This window comes from Delphinus delphis, chromosome 18 (assembly GCF_949987515.2).
Source record: "Delphinus delphis chromosome 18, mDelDel1.2, whole genome shotgun sequence".
NCBI lineage: Eukaryota > Metazoa > Chordata > Mammalia > Artiodactyla > Delphinidae > Delphinus > Delphinus delphis.
The window spans coordinates 34718007-34745091 of NC_082700.1; positions in this window are offsets into that span (position 1 = coordinate 34718007).

The following is a 27085-nucleotide window of genomic DNA, read 5'->3' on the forward strand; positions in this document are numbered from 1 at the left end:
CCAAAGTGAACAAAGGATCTGAACAGACATTTTTCTAAAGGAAACATACAAGCAGCCAACAAGTAAGTGAAAATGTGCTAAACATCACTAATCATCAGGAAAATGCAAATCAAAATAACAGTGAGATATAATATACAAACACCTGTGAAGATGGCTGTTGTTTTTAAAAAAGCAAATGGAAAGGATATGGAGAAAAGGCAACTTTGGTATGATATTGTTGGAAATGTAAATTGGTACAGGCACTATGGAAAACAGTATGGAGGTTCCTAAAAAAAAAGGCAGAACTACCATATGATCCAGAAATTCCGCTCCTGAGTATTTATCCAAAAGATTTGACATCAGGATCTCAAAGAGATATCTGTACACCCATGTTCACTGCAGTTATTCACAATAGCTAAGACATAGAAAAACCTAAAACTCCATCAATGGATGAAGAATACAGAAAATATGATATATACATACCATGGAACATTATTGAGTTTTAAAAAAATAAGGAAATTCTGCCCTTTGTGACAATATGGATGGACCTGACATATTATGATGTGAACTCTCATACATAGAAAAACACATATCCTATGATCTCATTTATGCCACCAATCTAAAATAGTCAAACTCATAGAAGCAGAGTTCATGGTTGCCAGGAGCTGCGGGAAGGGGAAAATGGTGAGGTGATGGTCAAAGTGTACAAAGTTTCAGTTATATAAGATAAACATTCTGAAGATCTACTCTACAGCGTAATGCCTATAGCCTACAATACTGTACTGTGTACTTAAAATGTGCTAAAAGAGTAGGTACTATGTTAAGTATTCCTACTCTTACCGAGTCCAAGCTCGCTCTGCTCGCTGCACGGCAGGACAATGAGTCGGCTACGAGGTGTTGAGGCAAGGAAGACGACTTTGTTTGGAAAGCCAGCAGACAGAGAAGATGGCAGACTAGTGTCTCCGAAAAACATTATCTCGGGGTTTGGATGCCAGTTTCTTTTACAGCACAGAGAGGGGTAGGAGATGAGGAAGTAAAGTTAAAAAGACCATAAGTTTTGCAAATATCCCCTGGAATGGCCAGCCTCGGTGAGGGGATGTGTTAATTTCTTCTTTCTTGCCGTCATCCACAGGTGGACAGGGTCAGATTGTCTCCCTGTGAGCTGAACAGAGGCACTTTAGTTTAACCTTCAGGCAGAGGGACAGGGTTCCCTGTGGCAGGCCATTATGTGTGATTATAATAACAAAAGCAACAAAAAGCGAAGGTTAAAGTCAAAGAAACAGATCGAACATGGAGTCCAATTTAGCTCTTCCCTGTTACAACACACACACACCAATAATAATACAGGGCGTGTGAAGAAACTATGAGAGGTGATGAACATGTTTATGGACTTAATGGTGGTTATGTTTATGCCCAGACTCATTTTGTTGTGTACATTAAATATGTACAGGTTTTTACATGTCAGTCATGCCTCAATTAAAAACAAAAACATCTACATTAAACAGTAATAGAGAAGCTTCCCTAAATCTTATATAGGGTTAAAGGCACAAACAAAACATCTCACTCTTCTTAAAAGTAAAAGAACAATATTATGAACATATATATATGTGTGTGTGTGTGTATATATATATATATATATATATATATATATATTTGTATATACTTTAGAAAAAAGATACTTTAACATTTTCAGGAAAAAAATAGCCCTAAGCTCATTATAAAGATCATTTAAGGTGAAGTATAAAATTTCATTTTAAGAGGAAAAATTTCAATTCTTAAGGAAAAAAATGAATAAATATATCCCCAAGAAAGCAGTCATGAGTTTTGTGGGGAAATAGTATTAAAAACAAAGTCTTCTTGTCTGGAAAATCTCTCCACAGAGGTGGTAGAGAAAGAAAACTGTTGTTGAGTCAACATTAAACCTGAATGTGATGCATATCATGGACAATCTGCTATTGGGTGCAAAAACAGAAGGAATCTTCACCCTTTTAGATAACCAAGCAGATACAACCCATTACATACATGTTCTCAAGATAAATTATAACTAGTCCTCAAGTAAGAGGACTCTGACAGCATCATTTATCACACATGGTTTATCCTAACTTTACCTGGTAATTAGGGTGATGATCTATGCTGGCTAATTGACTTTATCTGGAGGAACCAAAAACCACTTCTCATCTCTTAATGAGGTTTCTTTCCACATATGGACACTGGGAGATCCCCTGCTCTCTCCCTTGATCTCTCCATTTCAAAGAGAGTACTCTCAGGTTCTTGAGAAATTCCTGGTTTAGAAAGCTAACAAAAGGCCAGCTGAGAGAATGCCAATGTAGTTTTGAAAGTATTTGTATACATTTCAAAGAGATGAGAAAACACGATTACTTATATGTTTTCTAAGGTAAATGCTCTGAGAAAAAGAAGGGGAGGAAAATCTCTTCTCCCATTTTCAACAGGGAGAAGTAAAGCAACTTATTTTTAATTGTATTTGTCCTTAGACTTTAGACACCCACAACTGACAGCATAGAGCATAGAGAACCAAGGATCAGAACAGAAGCTGACTTTTATTAATAAGAAATGTTAGAAAGACAGAAAATAATAGAATAACAAGAGGCTTTTAAAAAATATTAAGATAACAAAAAGGTTTACCTTAACTATGTCTGAAATAAAGCAGAAGAAAGGAATTATTTTCTTGAGAAAGATGATATTATTACAATATTTCATAGGAAAAGACAAGTATGAAACCATAATTTTAAGGTTTTTTTTCTCTATGAAGGAATATAATCCTCAAAATAATAAGGCAACATGCAAGAGATTAAGATACTTGTTTGGCTATCCTCAAAGCCTGGCAGATTTCCTGGTCCCTAAACAATGTTGAAATAATGTTTATTTCTTAAACAAATGAGGAATGTGCTTGGACTATATCCCATTGGAAAAGGGAATCATTTTATGTGTGATTGTCATCAGACTTGTATTTTTAAAAAGCTCTTTTAGAAAGTTCTGTGGAAGTAGGATTTTAAACAAACAAAGCAAAGGCAGGAGAAAACTTTAAAGAACTTTTGCAGTGAGGAATGTAACTAATATTGCTGTCTGGGTACTTAGTCTGCTAATATCTAGGCAAAACTGTCTTACAACCCTAAAAACACCCTGTGGATTTCTGTGGACTAAACTTTCTCCTAGCTGCCGTGGGCTCTGATTTTTCACATCTACTAAATTCTCATTAACTTTTCTATATCCTATGGCTTGTTTTTCATCTCTGTCATGATATTGACCAAAAATTTTAGTCATTGCATCAGTCAATGAAGAAGTCAGAGAAGAAGAACCTTATATCTGTGTGTGTCTCTGTGTAGATAGCTGGATATATAGGTACATAGAAAGATAGATAAATGGTTGGTAGATAGGTAGATAGATAGATTTGTTATAGGGAAGTGGCCATATACAATCATGGAATCATGGGAGCTGGGTAACTGGTCTCTGCAAGTCTGTTGTTTCTACATCTGATGCTGGAGCTTGATATCCACAGGGCATGCAGTCATTTTGGGAAGATAGAGGTAAACTGGAGAAGATCAAGGTAGGTTGAAACATTCAAGAACAAGCTGGATTCCCATAGGATGAACTGACACCTTTTCTGTTCCTGTTGCCTCTGATTTGGTGATGAGGGTGTTTTGCAGAATCCAGGATCCTTCATCACAAACCTGAACACACATATGTGGCCCAGGAGTCAGAGAAGCCAAAGGAGGATCCCGTGGAAGGTAAAGCAGGTACAGAGCTGTTGCCTCATATCAGCAATGTGAGTCAGCAGATCAGTGACATCGTATATGAGCTGAAAAATAGCTCCTGCTTTCCTTGTGCCCTCCAATTCCCCCAAGAATCTCCCCTGTGGCCCTCTAACTAGAAACATACAAGAAAATAAAATTTGGGAAATATAATTCAGCCTAGTCAATATTACACTTTACAAAGCCATCAGACTTAGAGATATCTTTACTTCTTGATTCCCTCACCCCTCTCCCCACCAAATACACTCATATGGGGCAGCTGTCCATAGTAAATTTTATTAGAAAGTTTTGGAAAATAACACTTCATATCAAAAAGTCCTTCAGCCTCTTTTGCCTAATCAGATTATTGATTTCTCTCTTATATTTCTCATTCACACTCTGAACAAATATATGTACATTCACACTCATCCATAAACAATACCCCTCCCTGGTCAAATAAACACCATTCATTAATCTCTGTTTTGCATACAGGTTATAAATAGTTATATCAATACTACCAAATTTAGCATTACATTTTTTGCAGTCGTAAGTTAAGCAGCAAATTTAAAAAATGAAGCCTATTCTCTATCATTGTAAAAAAGAATGGTGTTCTTTTGAATATGTTAAATACATCTAAAAAGTTATTAGTCAGAGTTGTCCCAGGAAAGGCTTTTTTAGATAACCCACAACTTAATTATTAGGTAGCATAATAAAAAATGAAATACAGGAACAAAAATGCATTTGGCAGACTAAACAACATTTATTCTTTTCCTTGAAATATTTACTTCTACTTATAACTTTCCTAAGGGGAAATGTGTCCTTGTTGCTTATTCTTATTTAGATGTCCTGGAAAATGGCTATGATATTTGCTATAGATAGTGTTGACTAGTTTATGCTTGTACAGATAGAACTTTAATGTTGTTAATCTAAGACCTGCCAAATGTTCTTACATACTACTCCGCAACTTCCCATGATCCTCTATTGTTTTTCTTTAAGTATTTTATGCTCTTGACAGAAATCCAATAGTGCTTGCATTGTCTGATTATGTTTAGGGTTTTCAAGATCATTTGCAGTGGTTGACAGATCACGATCCCCATAAATACACATTTTGCAGGTTTTTATTTATTGACCTGTTACTGTGTAAAATTAGAATTTGTTTTCAATATAATCCTGCTATTAGAGCTGATATTTCCTATAGACAATGAGTACTATTCAGGCATTTATTTCGTTTTTTGGAATTTACTGTGAAACAGTAACTTCTGAAATTGGAAACGTCAAATTTAGTAGTTATAAGCCAGAGTATTTCAAAAGCTTAGAACAATATTTGAAATAAATAAAGTAGTAGGTATTTGATCTCCTACTCCTATTTGATGATTTTACAACTAGTTAAAAGATGATTACACATAAAGGAATTTAAATCATAGGACATTAAAACTCAGTTTGACATGGGTAGAAACTAATTTCTATTGTAAAACTAATATCCAATAACATTCTGCAATGTATTTCTTTCAAAAATCCTTGGTACCTTTTTGTATGGATATGTTCCCGTTTTGTGGAGTCTGTCTGTGAGACTCTATAAAAACATAAAACAAAGAGAAACCAAAATATCTCTAAAGACCAACCTCAGAGTCAGAAACTACCTTGGCGCTTATTGGTGTCAATATTGCCACATGTCTGACAGCTAAAACATAATTTTCATGGTACCTGTTAAAAATGTACAGCAACTGTTGATTTTTGGTTTTTTAAAACTTTAACCTCACTCTTCTGACCATCCTACTTTCCCAAATCTAAAGCAAAAGAAGACAGACAAAACAAAACAAAAAAATCTTTCTTTTAAAAAGAGTTCAACATTCTCATATACCAACCCCATAACATTTTCTCTGGATTACTGTGGTTCTTTGAAATCTCAAATACCTCCCTTTAGTTAAAAGATACAGAAATGAAATGCCCCTAAGTACTGCTTTCTTAGGAAGCAAGTATTCTGGACTTGGGCCTGGGTGATTCAGTAGCATTCTGCCCTTGGGTGGCCTGTTGTTTGTAAACTGTACTGTTTCCTGCCTATGTATGGAAGGGTTTGACATTTAGAAAAAATCAGTGCATATTAAAAAAGATAAAAAGTCTGTCCCAAAGAAAGAGAAAGAGAGAGTAAGGATATGAACCAAAAGTTCAGTTGAACTGGTTCCAGATAATATCAGAAACTAATACACATGGTTATGGACCCTTATACATATTAAGGTGGTTTAAAAGACGCAGGGAATGCTTAATTCATGTATTTCCCCCCAAAGAGATGTATACTCTATTAATATGGTAAGATATATTTTTACATTAAAAGTGTGAAATTTAGATGTCTCAAAGGGCAGCACATTTACACATTTGTAAATATTTATTGTTCCAACCGAAGGATGACAATGGGCTCTTCACCCTCATCTATGTGGGACTGAGAGATAAATTGTATGATCAGCAGTTCTTATCATAGACTTAGACTATTATTTGTCTTGCTGTTAGACTTCCTGATGGTCTAATTTGCAGCTATTTGCAATTGTTTCTTTGTTTCATAGGCTGCAAAATACCTTTATTCCAACTGAGAGACGTACTGCATACCAAATTAGATTCTAGCTTCTGTCTTGATGAACAATGAGAGAAATATGCTCTGCGCTGTGTGCACCCTGAGACAGTGTCTTGACTAAGTGACAAATCATTCTCACTTGAAATATCTTTATTTTGCATAAATACCATCCATACACATCCTCAAGCCTCAGTGAGTGTTTAAGTGGTTATAAATAGATCCCTGTAGTTCAGTTATAAACCAACACTCCATTCATTACCAATGAAAAAGGCATTTCAAATTCTTAGTGCAAATTCTATTAGAATACATTATTAGAAGTAAATTACAACAATATTATTGGCTTGCAAAAGACTTCCTTCATTAGAAGACTACCTGCAGTACCTATCCCAGCTGGTAAAGTTTAATAGTTCATAAATTAGCATTTGTCAACACTTTGAACTCTATCATTTATTTTTACTGCATTTAAAAATCTTTGCTTGTTGGTTTAAGTCATTAAACATTTATATACTTAACCTTCTCAGCACTAATATCCATGATTTTTTGGCAGTCCCTCAACAGACCGTACAGTGCTTAATATTTTTGTCTGTATAAATTGGAATATAATTCAGTAATATAAATTACTTATCTAAAATTGATCTGACTCTGGAAGCTAACAAATTAGGCATCTCATTTAAATGAGTTACTGCCTAATATGTCAGAAGATTTCATTCATTTTCATGGTCTAATTACATCAGTCATATGCATCTCATAATTTTTAAAGTCAGCTTTCTATAAATCATAAATATATAGAGAACAAAATTATCACAATCAAATTACAAAGAGCCCCAATTTCATGAACTGGTATGCCAGAATTATATCATAGCTATTTTACTTAATATGTAATTAATAATCTATTTTAAGTTTTCTAATTTAAATTTATTTTAAAGGTTTGATAGGTTCATCAACAAAGAGGAATGACTTTAATAGTACTATCTGGACATCACTTTGCACCGTGTACTATATTGTTAAATTTGATCTTGATTCACAACAGACCAATAATATAGATCAGAAAATATCTTGATTTGGGGACAAATGAAATGAAGTGGAAAAAATTAAAAACAGACGAAATAACAATGGTCCTTGAAAGTTTTAAATGCCTTTTTCAGTATCCATTTGAAAACTCTCTACTTCTCTTGAATGTTCTTCCTGCACGGATGTATGTAGTTTTCCTTTTTATCATAATAAGAACTACACTTGTCTAATTTTCATTATTGCACGAGGACTTGTAGAAGCAGGGTTGCTGGAGAGGATATTGACAACTTAGCAGGGGCCCTCATAGGCACACTTATGGAAGAATCAATCTACATTATACCAGAATCTTCTTCCCTCCTTGTGATTCCGATCAAATTTTACTATTATTTTATATCTTTCTCCTTTCCTGATTTGGCCCCTCATTAATTATTCATGAATTATTTCCTTTTCATTTCTCAGCAGCTAGATCCTGAGCTGCTTGATGGCAAGGGTAACTTTTTATATCTAAGTGTGCCTAACAGTCAGGGTTAGAGTTAGATAATAAGTAATCAAAAAATACCTACTGCATTAAAGAAAATACTTCCCTTACATACATATTTTCATTCTTTGTTTTCTTTCAATTCTAGGCTATGGATGCCAGATAAAATATTTGAATTTTTAACCAATATTTTTCCCAATTTTTTTCAATCATCTGTGGCCTCAACTTCATTTTGAGGATATTCTGTGGATTAAGAATGTTCTATAACCCCAGGGACTTCCCTGGTTGGTGCAGTGGTTAAGAATCCACCTGCCAGTGCAGGGGATGTGTGTTCGATCTCTGATCCAGGAGGATCCCGCATGCTGTGGAGCAGCTAAGCCCGTGCACCACAACTACTGAGCCCACGTGCCGCAAATACTGAGCCTGCGCGTCTGGAGCTTGTGCTCCGCAACAAGGGAGGCCGTGACGGTGAGAGGTCCGCGTACCACGATGAAGAGTGGCCCCTGCTCTCCACAACTAGAGAAAGCCCGTGCGCAGCAGCGAAGACCCAATGCAGCCAAAAGTAAATAAATAAAATAAAATAAAAATTTAAAGAATAAAAGAATTATCTGGAAAAAAAAAAAAGAGTGTTCTATAACTCTAGCTTTTCTAGCCTCACTGTGAAAGGAAGTCGAGTAGAACTGCTACTGCTGTTTATCACATCAGGATACGAGGTTGTCTGTGTCTAAACAGCAATGATTATTTGGATAGGTAGAGGGAATAGTCATACAGTGAATATCAAGATAAAGTTGAATTTTGGGACAAAGCAATAAGTGAAACCAAGAGCACAATAGAGGATTAAATGAAAATCTTACTTTTTAAAAAAATTTTATTTTTATTTATTTATTTATTTATTTTTGGCTGTGTTGGGTCTTCGTTTCTGTGTGTGGGCTTTCTCTAGTTGCGGAGAGCAGGGGCCACTCTTCATCGCGGTGCGCGGGCCTCTAACTGTCACGGCCTCTCTTGTTGCAGAGCAGAAGCTCCAGACGTGCAGGCTCAGTAGTTGTGGCTCACGGGCGTAGTTGCTCCACGGCATGTGGGATCTTCCCAGACCAGGGCTCGAACCCGTGTCTCCTGCATTGGCAGGCAGATTCTCAACCACTGCGCCACCAGGGAAGCCCCCTTTCTGTTTCTTAAGAAGAGTTTGTTGTGGCAAGTTTGAGGTATATTATTTGTTTTGTCATTTATTTGGAATTACATTTTAGCAAAATTAAAATGCAAAACAGCAAATTTGGATGAGAGGAATGCACTGCAGGACAATCTGTTTGTTAGAAACAAGGCAGGAGCTACCAACAATGGTGAAGCTATCATTGCTGTTGACAGAGTACCCTTGCTACTCTCTTCTAGTGAGAAAATGATATTTCTTCTATGTTGAACTTTCTGAGAATATGGATATTTTTATATCTCTATATCTCTAAGGCCTAATTTGTATCCCCAGTGCCATTGTAGCACCATAATTTAAATTATATTCCCTTCCATATGAAATCTACCTGATTAATCAGGAACACTTACTGCCCTTCTGCAGTGAGACTTAGGGAAGGATTTGGGAATATAAAGCATAACATATGTAGGTTTATGGTATTCAAGGTGGTCCAATGTGAGGAAAACAGTGTTTTTATTGAAAATAATTTTTTTTGTTTTTTTGGCCAGACTTCAATCATGGACATATGTTTACAGCAACTCTCTTTGCCTAATGAGGGATAGTACACAACTCATTGAGGAAGGGTGCACTACCTCACCACGCACTGTATTGGAGAGGAAACCAAAGCTCTGTCTTTGAATACCATATCCCGAGAGAGTGAATCCTAGGTTCACACTGGACACAGAAAGCGTTTCTTCTTATTGGAAGAAGCCACCCTCCTTAGCATTTCAGTGCTAAATATTACTTAGAGAGACCTTATGAATAAATGTTCACTTAGATACTGAGAGTGAGGTACCTGAAACATGAAATTGACTGCCTAGCACTAGACATAGAATATGGAATATAAGATGGACAGCAAAAGTTATATAGACCTTAAAGAAGAAAATGCCAGTTGTGATAGGTAGAATTCTAAGGATGACTTCCCTAAGATTCTCTGGTTATTCAATGAAACATAAATCTAGGTACTGCTGAGAACAGACTTTGCTCATGGAAATAAGTTGCTAATTAGATCAACTGACCTTAAAATGGAGAGATTATCCCAGGTTTTAGGAAATTTATCCCAGAGATACTAGCTGGAAAGTCCAAACACACCTGATGCTTAAGTTTATATTCAATAATAATCTTTTTTATTTAGTTCCTCTTGATCTCTTTGAAATTCTTGAAACAGTTGATAAATACTGCAATTCTCCTCTTCCTTTGTTTCATTGCATTTGTCCTCTTATTCTGGAACACTTATTATTATTATTTTTTTCTATTTCCTTCACTACCTTCTATTCTGTACACCTCTCTCTCCTTAAAACTATGCTCTCTAATTTACTTCTTGGTCTTTTCATATCTTTTTCAAATATGTTTTGTGGTCCTCATGCAATTCTACATCTTTACCTTATCTTCTAGCTGTATACATACTATCCATACTACAAATTAATGGAAACCAAATTAAATTGATAGGTCTTTATTTTTACTGCTAACTCTAGACATGCATTTTATCTGCTTGTTGTACATTTCTCCCTAGATTTTTCACTAGCATAATAAATTTAGCTTGTCCCAAACCCCTTTCTTAATGCAATCGGTTCTTTCTTTTTACTTTACAATATCTGCAGATGGGACTATCTCTTAATAAATTGGCTAGATTCCTTTGGGCGATCTTTGATTCTTCAGGAATTTCTCTCTATCCAATTATTGTCAAATTGGTGTAGCACCTACCTCCACTACCTCATCTATGTATAATGCCTCCTTTCCTTTCTGATTATTCTCTTACCAAGATTATTGCAGACCTTGTAAATAACTCCACATTTCTCCAGCTCATTTGCGTAATGCTGTAGCTTATTAAAGAGATCACTGCTTTTGTCACTCAGTCAAAAACTTTCCAGCTGCATTGCATATAAATTCTCCCTTTCCCTATTTGGCCCCACTCAAGATATTATTTTAAACTTTTCTTCCCTCAAATTTCCTATATAATCAGCCAGGTAAACCACTTCTGTTGTTTCCTGCCATCAGACTTTTCCCAATGTGATACTCTCCACCAGGAATTCCAACCCGGTATCATTAACAACTGACTACATTTTATCTTTTCTCCATGAATTTCCTTTTGATTTCTAAGCTAAATAATGTTATCTCCCTCTCTCTCTCCCTCTCTCTCTTTTTTATATCCACTGGTATTCTTTAATGACACATTACTTTCCATTGATTTTTCTCCTCTTTATACTTCATGTGCCCCGACCAAATTGTTAGGTCTTTGATAAAGACATCTATCTTTCTATGCAGCCCCCAGCACATTACCTTGCTCTCAGAAGATATTTATAACAAGTTTACTTAATTAGATTGTTGAGTTGAAGGAAGTATTAAGCAGAAAAAAAATACTGCTAAATTTACCTTAATAATAAATAATATATTTACATTCATCTTTCAAAAGCATTTTACCTTTCTCTAAATAAACATGATAATCCAGCTATTCATTTATAGCATTCCATACAGATTTCAGAAGGACTGAAGGAGAAGTGACATAACTATTGATGTCTTGATTTTCTTGCAAACTAAAGTAGTGAAAGTTTTATTATTCTGTCAATTATTTCCGAAGAATGACCATTCTTTCCTTGAACTGGTGTATGTGTACTCTAACAATTCTAACACAACATGACACTAAATGGAACTAAATGACAGAATAAACTAATGTTAGAAAAAGACTGCATGTTGCTGTTGACCTGGAACTGGCTCACACACACAAAAAAAATGCAAGAGCTGCAATTCACTTTTCACATGTGATATTTACTTTGAGTATCACTTCACCACTTGAGGGGGAAATTTTCTATAAGATAATAAAAAAATATATAATATAAGAGCAGTTGCATATACATGATCAGCACAACTGAAAACAAAATAACTCACCTTTTAGACGGTCTTTTAAAAGTCTTATTAGTTTTCTTGATTCCTCCTGTATCAGCTTTATTTGGTTTCCATTAGTTTTGTAGCATGTATATTATTTAGGATTTCTCAGAACATAGGGCACTCAGGTATTTCCTGAGGATCTTGCAAATCTTCAGACTTCAACTCAGCAGATCTGGGAGAGAGGATGAACTTCTAGATTTTTAATTTGCTCTCAGTTAATGTCAATACTGCTGATGTGAGGACTGAACCTTCAAGAAGCCAGAAACTAAATAGATAAAAGAAATAAAAGGTTAGCTTAAGAAAATTTAAAAATACCCTAAATCTATCTTTTGAGGTAAGATGAAACTGGATAGAAGTTGAAGGGATAGGAAGAAAATTAATGTGTATTGTATTTTAGGATAATTTAAGGTTTCTCTATTTTGAAAGAAAGTACATTCTACTTTATAGAGTGATTTTTAACCCTGGCTATATATTATAATTATGTGGTGAACTCTGAGAAAACAATGTTGATTTCTGTTTTAGCGGTGATGAAGTAAATCATGTTATTAGGTGTAATTTTCATTTTAAGAAAATAGAATTTGGATAAAATATGAAGCAATAGTTTTCAGTCATTGCACAATAGAAGCACAGTAGCATGACCCCAGAAGAAAGGAAAACAAATGAAAGGAGCCCTATAAATGCTTAAACTTCTGCCAGGGAGCACATTCGGATCCCAAGAGATCATAGAGTGATTTGCAGAGTTGAGGTCACAGAGATTAGCATTCAAACATCTAGGTGGTTGGAAGTTCCCTGGAAGAGTTCTTAATATGAGAAAAGCATACACAGAAAAGAGCTCCAAAAATTTGCATTAAGCGGACTAGCTAATTTATTGCTATTGAGTGGAGGAAATTGTAGAAAGGAGAAAACTAAATAAGTCTTACACACATTATTCAAAGGTAAACAGTAGAAGATTTAATAATAGTATTAAATGTTTGAAGGCAAGAGAGGGGAAAAGTCTAGGCAGTATTTTAACTAAACTCTCGCCTTTTGTACAGATTCAATAGATCACCATTAAAGTTAAAGAAATAGAAATAAAATTGCTGTGGAACCTTTGTTTATTTAATAGTCTCATGAGAGCATATGTTAGTCCATTCTACAGAAAACAATCAAAAAGGATAAGAAAGGAATGTGCAATAAGTAACATCTCACTTGCAGATATATTTGTTTCCATTTGGACTTTATTTATCATACAATAGGTAGAATGACCAAGGAAATTTTATTTAAAATAATTTACCATATTTTAAGAGACATTATTATTAATACATTAAATATATTAAGCAAATTTTATTATCTAGCTGCTATAAGATGTTCTTTTAAAAATAAGCATAATTTGCTCTATAAAATCAAAGTGCAATATTGGAAGTACCTAACCCTGAAAGACATCATATATAAAATGAGGATAATCCACCTTTTTTTATATAAGCAGATATAGGAATGATAGAGAAGTATGGCTGAAATTTTATATTCTTCTAAAGTAAATGAAAGTGTTCCTATTTCTGATTTTATCACCCATGGGTCTGTAGAGTAGATTACGTCATACTGTTTTTCATGTGCCTTTCACTTTAAAAAAAAATCCAGCACCTTATCACATGTTATACTGTCAGCAAGCAAAACAAAACATCAACTGTGGGGGCTTCCCTGGTGGCGCAGTGGTTGGGAGTCCGCCTGCCGATGCAGGGGACGCGGGTTCGTGCCCCGGTCCGGGAGGATCCCACATGCCGCGGAGCGGCTGGGCCCGTGAGCCATGGACGCTGGGCCTGCGCGTCCGGAGCCTGTGCTCCCCAATGGGAGAGGCCACAACAGTGAGAGGCCCGCATAACGCAAAAAAAATAAATAAATAATAATCAACTGTGATTCGAAATCTAAAACATAAACACATAAAAATTCTTGAATAGATAGGCTGCATTTTATATCACTTTAGATTTACATCCTACTTAAAGTGATGGTATATAATGGAGACACATTCTCTGATCTTTTTCCACTGAAGAAAAATATGTTGTCAATCAGCAGTTTGTCAAATAAGCTCTCATCTCACGAATGTTTGATAGACCAGGTGTTAGTGTTTCTTATGTTCAAGTAAAGAGGCGAAAAAGGCAAGTAAGAAAAACCATAGTTAAGTGAAAAAGAAAACTTTTTGTGTATATCCTTCCTACAAAACTTCTATTTTTAACTTTTGGTTACACAGTGAAAAAAATCATTCAATTTCATTCTTTTAAATCAGATTATACAAAGTTTATTTTATTTTCACAATTTTGTAGTTTTCTGGTGATGAATATAAAATTTAAAAACAACCATAACTCATTTTCAGAAATTTAATTCAAGTACTGTTTCTTTTCCAGTGAAGGATGTGAGTTTTCCCAGTACTCTGCTCTGTCCTTCCATATGTCATATTTGATTTCATTTCTGTTTTCTATTTCCCTGGCTGCTTTTATCAGTCCAATGCTTGATACAGGAGAACAGCCCTGACATTTAAAGCAGAAGAGCTTGAATACCATGAACTTGACATTCAGAATTATATTTTCCAGCCAGAAATCCCTAACCTTAACATCTTTCTAAGGCTGAAACCATTTATTTAGAAAGCTCAACATTTAGAGGCAACGTTTACGTCTTTGATCCCATCCTGTTCTCTAACAGTGTGAGATATCTAACCCATTAGAAATACTTTATTTAGAGAATTATTTAAACACAAACCTATTGTGGTTCAGTGCAACATAATGTTTCTTTTCATTTATGTGTACTCAATACTTGCAAAGATATTCCTATTTTTCCATCCAATATAAAATAACTATATGCATGTTTTAGATTCAATCATTTCTTTTGAATATTCATTCAGTATTCTCAAAATTAAAGAAGATTTTGTTTGATAGCATTTGATCATATTAGATTACATAACTTGATTTTATGTAAAACAGTAAATGCTTTTATATTTTCTGTTTAAAATTATGTAAAAGATCTAATTTTGGAGAAGGTATTATATCATGACCAATAGATAAAAAGAATTGCTTTAATTTGCTAAAGATATTTAGTTTGTTAGACAATCTATAATTAATCATATCCATTCTTTATTGATTAAATATAAAGCATAAGGTAGAGAAAACAAATAACGGAAGGCTTTTTCCCATCTGCCCCATATTTCTTCCTATAATACATAAATGTAAGAGATATGTCTAATGAAATATGGAATAAAGTAAAATGTGTGGATATATTTATTCAGAATTACTGAATGTAATTTTGTATATAACACAAGCAAATTAATTGTGAAAATGAGTTTTATTTAGAATTACTGAATGTATTCAAATAATAAGGATGCATATTCAAAATCAAAACACAAAAGTATTTTTTTTAAATTATGCATGACATTTTTACCCTTTACTGAAGGGAATGAGAGCATTTCACACAACAGTGACATGCAATTTTAAAGATGGTATATTTCCTTCTGCTGACTGGTAGCATATTTATTTAATTCTTCATGTTTTCAGGAATTTAAAGCAGTCCTGATATATTAATGCAGATCCTTTATAGTATATTAGATTCCCAACTTCGGAATTTAATTTAATTAAAATTTTAGAATTTTAATATAATTAATTATGTTATAATCAATGAAAAGATACTATCACACAAATCTTATTCCTTTGCCTAAGGAGTCGCAAAGCAGTAGAAAATCCAGATGAATATTATTCTGCCATGTCTCTCTGAATGCAGGTGTTTTCCTGCCTAGAGCAGTGGTTCTTCAATTGGGACCCTAGGCCAGCAACATCAGCTCACCCACGTACTAGTTAGAAATGCAAATTTAGGCCCGAGGTGTTTGTGTTGTGTTGTAAATTTTGAGAACCACTGACCCAGAATATCTCAGCAGTTTCTCCTTCTTACTTCCCTGTAATCAGTCCCAAATATAGCTGTAAAAAATCTCCCTACCACCTTTACAACAAACACACCTTACTCCTCAGAATTATAGTTTGTCTTTCATGAGAAATAAAGACAAAAAAAAGCTTAGCAACCTCCAAAATTCATCTCTGTTACATTAAAATATACTATACAATTGTTTTCATTTTGTTTCCTCACACTTCAGAACACTGTAAAGATTGATACCATGTTGGTGTTGTAGTGAAAAGGACATTTTTTTTTACTTATTTATGCCAGGTCAAACCCTGACACTGATGACTGGAAGTGTGATCTTAAAGCTCTCTTAATTGTACTAACTACAACTATAGAAAGGAAATAATGCTATCTAAGGCTTTTAGTGTGTAGATTAAATAAAGATAGATTAAATGAATATAAATGATGTACTTCATGTAAAGTGCTTGGAAAAACGTAAGCACTCAACACCTACATGCCCTTTTTTATGTTTTCTTAAGTATAATTTCTTCTTTTTCTTGTAAATCACGTCTCAATGGGTCTCAAAGTAATTCTCAAAGTAAGGTTTCAAAATAGTTCCTAAAAGAGTAATTTTACTTTGGTAGCTCTGATAAGAATAAAGCATGCCCCCTGTTATCTCCCACTGAATATGTAGCACTTTCTAAAATGCTCCTTTTTCACCCAATTATATTTGTTCCTGTGTACAACTAGGCCTGGTCCATTTGTCTTTCTATGAAGGTAGCAAGCACTTGAAAATAGAAAGCATCATTAGCTTTTGTCCTTAATACTACATTGCCTAGTGGAATGTTTTGCAGATAGTATGTGCTTATTTACAGCAGACCACATAGCCTCATCTGTACAAGTCTATTCATCTTGGAAGAAAAAAAGATTATTTAGGCATTTTAATAATTAACCTTCATTTTGTTCTGTATTAATACAACCTACAAGTGCTGGTAAGTTTCACTTTTTGAATTTTAAATATTAACCCTTTTTGTTTTGCTATCACAAATATCTAACTTATTTTTTTTACATTGATTTAAATTCTAGTAACTCAGGTAATTTATTTACCATGCACAATTTTATTTTCCAATGTTCTACTAAATCCAAAATGTTGCCACTAAAACTTATTTATTACCTGTCACATGTACTTGAAGACATTCCACTATTCTACAGTTTTCAGAAATTATAATTTATTTTATTAGATATTCAATAACTGTAATATAAATTTTCTTTTTTCTTCAGTTTCAACTCTTTACATTATGCACCATTGAACTTAACACTAAAACAGTTTTTTATTTCATATTTTCCAATAATGTCTATTTTGTTTCCTTCAGGACCATTTTCATGGCCTACACTCACTCACTATTTCAGCCATCTCCTGTTATATTAAAGCAGAAATATATTGAATAAGTATGGAGGATACTAGAGAGAGTATGACATTGTTTTCATGAATTTTATGGGGAAGAATGTAATATAATGTCTAAAATTTTAATTAAAATATTCCTATAAAAGGAATTCATGCACTGCATTAATTCTGTTAGTAAGTATTCTTTCACGAAAGTATTCTCTGTATGTGTATTGAGAACAGCTGCATTTAAATCCCGACCCTATAACTTGCAAAGTATATGACTTTGGGCAATTTATTCAAGCTCTCTGTCAACTGAAATTAAAATGCACAACATGAGAGCTGTGAATTTCAGTTTTATTTAGGAACTTATTAGGACCATAGCCCTGGAGATAGCCTCTCAGCTCTGTGGAATTGCTCTGAAGAGGTTTGGGGTGGGGGGAGGTCAGTATATATGTGATTTTGGAGAAGGGGTATATGCAGGCAAGCATATATCTTGGTAGAAGGTTACTGTGCGTCAAGAGGAATCCATTAATGATTTTGATGCTTCTCTAAGTATGGGAAGATGCAGTAATCGAGGTTCATAAGAATTTCTTCTGAAAATATCTAACTATTAGAAGGCCTGTTCTGACAGTTTCCACAGAGCACAGAATCCATCATTCCTGATCTCCATCCTGAATTCCTTTCAGGGTGTGTTGAAGTTTAGTGACTGCAGGGTCTCAATCCTTGTAGCACCAGATGGAGAGAACATTCTTTACTTGGCAGTGTTCCCTCATGGTCATAAATTCAACCAAGGTTTAGGAGGCATTTAGTGACCATTTTGTCCCATGGTACTAGGAATCCTCACTCCTATGTCAGGCCCAGATTCTGTTGATAAGTCAATCAATGTGCTATTAGTAGACTACACCCTGTTAATTGTAGCCAAATATCACTGGACTACCTGATTTACTGGTCTATTATGGTCCAGGAAAAGTTTCCTTCTTATTGCTTCTTCCCATATCTAGAGTTACACTATTACAGTCATTGATTTCATATAGAACTATATATTTGGTCAATCATTTTAAGTCACCTAGTCATCATTATTTTTATTAAAGGCTCAGTCACACATTTGGTAAGGTACGAAACCACCATCTTGTAAAATAAGCAGAATACAAGTAATATAGATAATAGGATTAATTGGGTCCTTACTAAGAATTTAAGCCAAGAACTTCAACAAACTATTACCCAGTATATTCCCAGGTCATCTGAGTCAGTCTGTCCCACATGAATCACTATCTTAAAGGTAATGATATATTGACCTTCTTCATAAGACACCCAGCCCAATTTCCTAGTGTTATTAAGCTGATTATCCTTAGTATGGTTTAAATGTTCCCAACATAAGGGAGCTTTTAAACTTAAGTGATTGTAGCCTGATGTTAACTTTATATATCCATCCATAATTACATGAAGTTTCCTTCTAATAATGGGAGATTATGGCATTTGACAGAGATTTAGCTCACTGTTCTGACTGAGATTGAATAACCTTTAAAGAAAATTTTTATTCATGACCATGATCAGAACAAGTATAATTGTTTGGCCAAGTGAGGGGGATCCCATCTAGTAATAGTAATAGTGGCCTGAAGAGAACTATAATTTCATTTTTCTAGAGTAAATTTCCTACAGGCTATCCAGTTAGAGCCTTGGAGAGGAGAAATCCACCAAGGTAACCCAGAAGTATTAGATGTGGATAATTGATCATAAACCCAATAATTGGATTAATTTTAAAACGTATAGGAGTGTGCCCATGATAGAAAAAAAAATGATTCATATGCAAAAGTCTAAGAAATTAAGAAAACATGTATAATTATGCAGGTGAGTTTTGGCATCTTGTCTACTTCTGCTGTTGTCTTCTCATCCTGGTGTGGGCGTTGTTTCGTCTCTGTTTGAGCATTGTTTTAAGGTGAATTTGAGGTCAGCAGTCCTCGCTATAGACCAATGTGGTGCAGGGGCCCTTTCTCAGTGGGAAATATAGATGCAAGTGTTCTGTTCATGAACAGAAACTTTTTCTGAGTTTCTTTTCCACAACCTTCTATAACTTCCTATTTTACCTTCAGAGTTTTCCTTGCACACAAAAATGTTTTCCTAAGTAGTTTTAATTACATTTTTTATTAGAATTGTTAGTGCTTAAAAACTTTAATTTCTAGTAAAAACTAAGAAGTAACCAATTGTACACTAGCAATCTGTATATTGGCAAAATTATAAATACAATTTATAATTACTGAAAACATGTGCTTTCTTATAGATAATGTCTCAGTGTTACACCAAACATATTTATTAACAGTTACAAATATATTTAGTTTCCCTGTAAAAGGAAACCTATATTCAGTAATTAATATTCCAGTGTCTTATTTTATTTGGAAATGATCTAGTTTTATTCAATAACCGTCCATCATTTAACTTCATTTAGCAGAACCCCGAGGTTTCAAGTTACCAAATACCTGGTATTTTTTAAGTGGATATTCCTAAGACATAATTATTCCTAAAGAGTTTAACTAAAAACTCTTACTACATTTAATTTACCTACTAAAATTTCATCATACCAAGGTTCTTTTTTTTCTGACAAATTTTTTAACAGAAATAATAAGATCTTAATTGACTTCTAGTAAATGTAGGTATAATAAAAGTATTTACTAAATGTTGATGACTTTAAAGATATGTCTGTATTAATTAAATCAACAAACTAATTTTAATATCAAATATTAATTTAATACTATTACCCAGATCATACGAACCTGAAATTCATTTGGGTTAGTTTTTTTATACTTCTAAGAATTTATATAAGTACTTAATTTCCTTTAAGCCAATTAAATAGAGTTCATTTACAAATTAATTTGGTAATACTGTCTGGAGGTAGAGGCATATCTATAACGTACACACAGATATACAGACAGACACAAACAGAGATCTCATAATTTCATTTTCAATACTCAGTCATGAATCGGGTATTATAGTGTAAAATTCACTAGTTTATAAATAACAGTGGGAATAAGTTAAGTTTACTTGCTTGAGTTTCAAAAGGCCTCTTTTCTCCCTTTTTATTTTTAATCTCAGGAATTGGAGATGGTCTAGATAAGAGTAAGATAAGATTTCCTGAGAGCCCTGGTAGAAAACTTATATCTCAAACCACAGGAAGAGACATGCAAGCTCCTCTTAGAAGGACTTGTTCCCTTAGGGTCAGAAATCTAGAAGGATGTTTTATCAAGCTGGCTTTCTCTAACTGTGTGCACAAAAGCCAGTTTGGAATGTCAAAAGTGCCCCATCATGGCCATTTTCAGAGTGAGATTTGCTTTAATTTCCAATTAAGTAAGTACTTGTAAGTATAAATTCCATATGTACATTAACCTGGCTGGGATGTTAATGGAGGTTGGCTTTCTGATACTCTTCATTTAGCCTAATTGTGGAAAAACATTAGCCCAGCCTCCTACCTAATTACACAGTCCAGACTGCTTAGTATGTTTCAACTGAGAAAATCCCAGTATCTTTCAACTGGGGTGGGGGGTGGATTTCCCCCAGTATCTTTCACCCAGCTTTCCCTAGGTACCTGTTATTCACTGCCAAATAAAACTCAGGATCATCAACCAATATTCAGGAGGCCTGAGAACCAGGAGAGACTCACCTAAATTCACCTGGCCTCAATGAGGAAGTGGATGGGAACGAGGGCCCCTTGATTGTACCCAGGCTCTGAATCCTCATAGAGTTCAGCTGAAGGAGAGAAGTCTGTTCTGGGTCCTTTCGTGGTCACCGAAATTGTTGACAAATAAAAACGCACAACATGAGAACTGTAAGTTTCAGTTTTATCTGGGGATTCACTGATGACCATAGCCTGGGGGACAGCCTCTCAGATAGCTCGGAGGAACTGTTTCAAAGAGGTGGGGGAAGGTCAGTATATATGTGATTTGGGAGAAGAGGTACGTGCAGTCACGCACACATCTTGGTAGAAGATTACTGTTAGCCAAGAGGAACAGATATCTCTGTTAATAAATTTAGTGCTTTTCTAAGTATGGGAAGATGCAAGAATTGGTGTTCATAAAATTTTCTCCTGACTGTCAGAAGACCTATTCTGCTAGTTTTCCCAGAGCACAGAGTGCATCATTCTGGATCTCCACATTGAATTCTTTTCAGGATGTGTTGAAGGTCAGAGACTGAAGTGTCTCAAGCCTTGTAGAACCAGATGGCCAGTGACATTCTTTAATTGACAATGTGGGCAATAATAACAGTACCTACTCTCCAAGAGTGTTTTGAAAATTAAATATATCCATAAATATAGAGTCCATAGAAGACAATTGTTATATAGTTACTGTTGGGTTAATTAATAAGCATTTAAAAATAATATTTGGCTTCATATGAAGAATGAAAGAAGTACAAATACGTAATTCTAGAATTTACAGTCTTATTTGGAAAATATGCAGCATACTTGAAGAAATCAAGAATTAAGTGCCCTATGCTAATTTACACCTAGTTGGGATATGTAGCAATTACCATGTAATTGTAATGCAAGTATATATTTAAGTCTTAGTGGGGAAAAAACCCAAATCTATAGTTAATAGTCTTGTGTTAACATTCTGACTTTTCCAATTATCAGATGACTAACATCTAACAAATTCCATAAACTACCCAAGATTTAGCTTTATAATTGTAAGTAGAAAGAGTAACTATTATCTTTTGTGGTTGTTTTGAGATTTAGACATAATCTATATAAAGTATATATATAAAGTACTTAGCATGTCAAGTCAGGGGAACGCTCTTGGTAGACAATTTTATGTTTTCTAAGAAAACATTTATTATGAGAGTATCTAAAAATAATGATGACTTTATTTTTTTGCTTTGATAGTTGAAGTCCTGATACTATATCCAGATTCAGATATGTCTGGAACTAGTTGATTCATGTATATATTCTTTAATTCTCTATGTGCTTCAAGATCATTGTGAAGAACTCCATTTTTTACTCTACAAATTCAAATCCTGGCTTTGCATTCTTTATAGATATCTGAATTATAACTAATAAAATTATCTACCAAGAGTGTTCCCCTGACCTGGCATGCTAAGTACTTTATATAGATTATATCTAATCTCAAAACAACCACTAAATGTAATAGTTACTCTTTATACTACAATTATAAAGCTAAATCTTGGGTAGTTTATGGAATTTGTTAGATGTTAATCATCTGATAATTGGAAAAGCTAGAATGTTAACACAAGACTATTAACTATAGATTTGGGTTTTTTTCCCCACTAAGGCTTAAATATATACTTGCATTATAATTACATGGTAATTGTTACATATCCTAACTATGTGTAAATTAGCATAGAGCACTTAAATTCTTGATTTCTTCAGGTATGTGGCATATTTTCCAAATAAGGCTGTAAATTCTAGAATTGTATATTTGCACCTCTTTCATTCTTTATATGAAGCCAACTATTATTTTAAATGCGTATTAATTAACACAACAGTAACTATAAATATGTTTTCTTAATAAACACAAAGTTTTAGAATCAACAGGTGATTCACTCTAAATTTGAAACTGAAATATGTTTCAAATTCTAAAGTTACATTTATAGGTAGCAATATTATCTTCAAACATGATGGAAAGTCTAAGTTCTCATATATAACTTATTACTAACTATAGTTAAGTATATATAGGAAAAAATAATCAGTAAATCACTTGTTATAATGGCATACTGATTTGTTGAACATATATGTGAACTGTCATGGCTAAATTTTTTCTTCATTTATTACTTATCTCTAATTTATCAGAAAACACTATTAAAATTCTTTAAAAAATTTTTCCAAGATTCAGTTTGTTTAAGAGATGATTCCTTGATATTTCTGCTTCTCTTTATAGAAAAATTGCTGTGAACAGATAATGCTAGAGATTTTCTGCATGTTCCAAATAAGGAAAGGGATGAATTTATAGGGCATGGATCATCTAATTTATTTAGAGGAGGACTTAAAATTCAGTTTACCTTAATTTTTCCTGCTTATTTACTTCAGACACTCATAGTCAATTGCTCTCTCAAATCAGTTTAATTATATGTTTTACATTCTTTTAGTATATTCTTGAATAAACTTCTAACATTAACAGTCAAATTGTAGGTTTTCTTTCCTTCTTCGTATTAGATAAAATATTTAACGTACTCAACCAAAGTTGCTCAATAAATATTAATTTCCCATTCCACTAACTTTCCAATCTACTCTCTTTTATGTTATCTATGTCTCTTCTTGACTGTTGAAATTATTATACAGATTAGAAGTAATGGACCCTCAGATACATAATAATTGTATAAATGAGTAATAATTATATAAGTGTAGAGACATTTATCAATAGTCACTAAAAACCAATATTGTTTATGATCAAAAATAATTTCAAAGATTTTAAAGAAGCTCTTTTGGAAATGTCTCAGCCAGAGTTGCTTTAATAATATAGGTTTAAAAAAATGCCTTCTCTGAATGCATTCCCTTTAGTCAGAAAAATCAGGAAAAAGGCTTTAATATGGATGTACACCTCAAATCCAATGCAAAGTGCCTTGTGAGGGGAAGACAGCTTGATTTCACTCTCATGGGATCCATGAATGAGGTGGTTCTATGTAAGGCAAAAACCACATAATTATGAAAGGCTTGGCCTCAGACAAAGTGAAACTCCCTGTGAGCTTTTGACTAGAGATTTATCATTAACTAAACACTGCAGGAGAAACTTTCCTGATTATAACTTAGGCAAAAACAGGGTGAAAAGGAGGGAAAACACTTTGTAGTAAGAGACTTCCCATGTTCTAAAAAGTGTAACACATTATTCAGATAGAATTTTAAAACAATGAAGGTATAGAAGAGTTTTAATTTTTAAATTGTATTTAATTGTATTATTTTAGATCTAAAAAAAAGCCAGTAGTAAAATTTATAAAATGGGGAAGATGAAATGAAGAAAACTTAAAACAGAAACATTTTGAGGAATAGTCTAGCTGTCACATTTACATTTTAAAATGTTTAAGTTTAATTTATTATAAATTATATACATATATTTAATTATAAAGAAATTATATGTATGTACTTTTCATTTCCAGCTTGTTTTTTTATTTTTGGGGGAGGGGGGAACAGGGTTTGTCCTCCCTATATTTTTGTGATTAAATTGCTAAGCTAAATGTTTATTTTTTAGCAAAAAGTACAATTTTGCTTGCTTTAGCAGGCTTATGACCATTTAAACATGTAATTAATAAGTAGTTCACATTGCAAGAAACAGACTAAAACATCTGACTGCAGAGTAAATATTTTTTCTCTATTGTTAATTTGACATGAACCAATTAAATCACTTGGTTCTCTCACTAAGAGTTTCTGATGCTTTATTCTCTACTCCTTTATCCCATGTTGATAAATAAAAACAACCCTGAGAAAAACAAATATTGTATGATATCACTGATATATGGAATCTAAAAAATATAACAAACTAGTGAATATAACAAAAAGAAGCAGACAGATATAGGGAACAAAATAGAGGTTATCAGTGTGTGTGTGTGGGAAATATAGGGGTAGGGGAGTGAGAGATACAAGCTATTGGGTATAAGATAGGCTCAACAATGCATTGTACAACATGGGGAATATAGCTAATATTTTGCAATACCTGTAAATGGAAAGTAACCTTTATAAAATTTTTATAATTGTATAAAAATTAAAAAAAATTAAGTTAAAAATATAAATAAATATAACTAAGTAAAAAATAAATACATAAAAACACCTCAAATTATACATACCTTTCTATTCTCTCTTTTTGGAAATTTACTTTGTTAGACCTCCTGGAATCATCCTTAATTCTCTCTTGTCTTCTCTAATTTCCTCTTCTGTTCTCTCTTCTCTTTTCACCAGTTCTCTCCCTTCCACATTCACTCTCTCTCTCTGCTTCTTTTCCATAACCTTAATTGTTTTTCTATTTTCTGGAACATTCTATTAAAATTTATTTTTAATTTCTTAATTTACAAAACCTATTTCTTGTTTTATAAATAAAACTTGTTATAAGCTTCTTACTATTATTTATTAGGCTGAATATTTTCTTTTAACTCTGAGTACATTCATTGTTTTGTGATTTTGTGTCTTTGTTTTCAAAGACATCTTTTTTTTTTTTTTTGTGGTACACGGGCCTCTCACTGTTGTGGCCTCTCCCGTTGCAGAGCACAGGCTCCGGACGCACAGGCTCAGGGGCCATGGCTCACAGGCCTAGCCGCTCCGCGGCATGTGGGATCTTCCCGGACCAGTGCACAAACCCTTGTCCCCTGCATCGGCAGGTGGACTCTCAACCACTGCGCCACCAGGGAAGCCCTCAAAGACATCTTTTGCTCCTACCTTTGATTCAATTTCCTCTGAGTTATTTTGTTTATTTGTTTGTTAGTTTGACTTTTGCCTTTTATTATGGAGACTTGCTTTAAATGTCAGGTGATTTTTGACAGTCTTCATATATTTAAGAGCCATGTACTTACTATAAAACTAATTGAGAACTCTTTGTAAGTGATAAACCACTAGTGAATGTCACTAGGAACTGAGTTAATTCAATTCTTTCACTGGCAGATTATTCACCAAAAATAACTGCAGGTCTTTTCCCTTGAGCTGGTTGGTTTTTCCCAAAGAGGAAAACTTAACATGTTTTGCCAATAAATAAGCCTGGTGACAGCATTCTTGTATTTGAGTTGTGATATGGAAGTGGGATTTCACTATCAACAGTATAGAATTTCATTTGATTCCTCTATTTTAGTTCAGTTCTTTAGCCAACAAATATGCCTGATGTACACAAATTTAGTTAACTAGTTCAATATTTTCAGAGAAGAGTGGTCATTTTTCCGTTTGGATTTCAGCTGCATACATACTTGTTTTTACTGATAAATGTTGTCTTTGTTGTCATAGCTGTTCTGTGGGTCTGGGCATACAATTCCCACCCATAATTAGCTTTCTGTTTACATCATTTTTTTAAGGCAGTTATTACTCATTTATCAATTTCCTCTTCTGTTCCTTTTTTTCTGATCTCTTTTTTTCTTACCCATTTGTTTTATTATTGTATATTCATGCCTAACTTTGTCTTCTTTATGCTTGAATTATTTGAAGGAACACAGATAGTTATTTGTATTTGAGCCACTCTGTCTCATTGATAGTGCTAAAATATTTAAGGTACTTTTAAAATTGTTTTCTTTTCTTATAAACTCTTCCTTTACCCTAAGGGTAAATTGTAATTGCTTCTCTGACTAGAAACACTTTACTTTATCCTGAGTTATCTAACATTTATGAATGAATAGAAATTATCTAAGAAGTGCATCTTTTGATTAAGTTTGCCTAATGCAATGTCTGCTAACTTGGCATCTATTGCATGGTACATAGCAACAAACATTTCTTTAGGAAACATTAAATTATTGAGTGAATTGTAGCTATTTCTGTACTTGCATTTCATTCATTGGCTCATTTAGTAGAACGATCAAATTGAGGAGTGATGAATGGGAAGCATTTCCTAAATTTTATGTTGCTGTGTTGACAACAGGGACTGTGTAGCATTCATGTTTATATCTCCAAATTTACTTATTCAATTAATAATATTTGAAGTCCTGTTATGGATAAGACCCTGTTAGTGATAAATCTATGATCCATTGAAGCTTACATTCTACATGAGAAAAGTCAAATGGTAAGCAAATTCATACATATGTTGCATTAGTGGTTAGTGTTTTAAATTTGGACAAGGATAATGAGGATGATGATAAAGGTATTGCTCCCTTATATAGAGTACTCAACGCACACTTTTGCAATAATGTGGCATTTGAGTAGATTCTGAAAGAAGTGTGGGATTGAGCGTGTGAACATCTAGACAGAGCACATTCTAGGTGAGAGAAGAGCAATTGAAAACACCCAACAAGGTGAAGCAGGCTTTTTGAATTTGTGGGATTACAAAGAAGCCAGTGTCTGAATGCAGTAAGTGAGGGACGCTAGATGGATAGC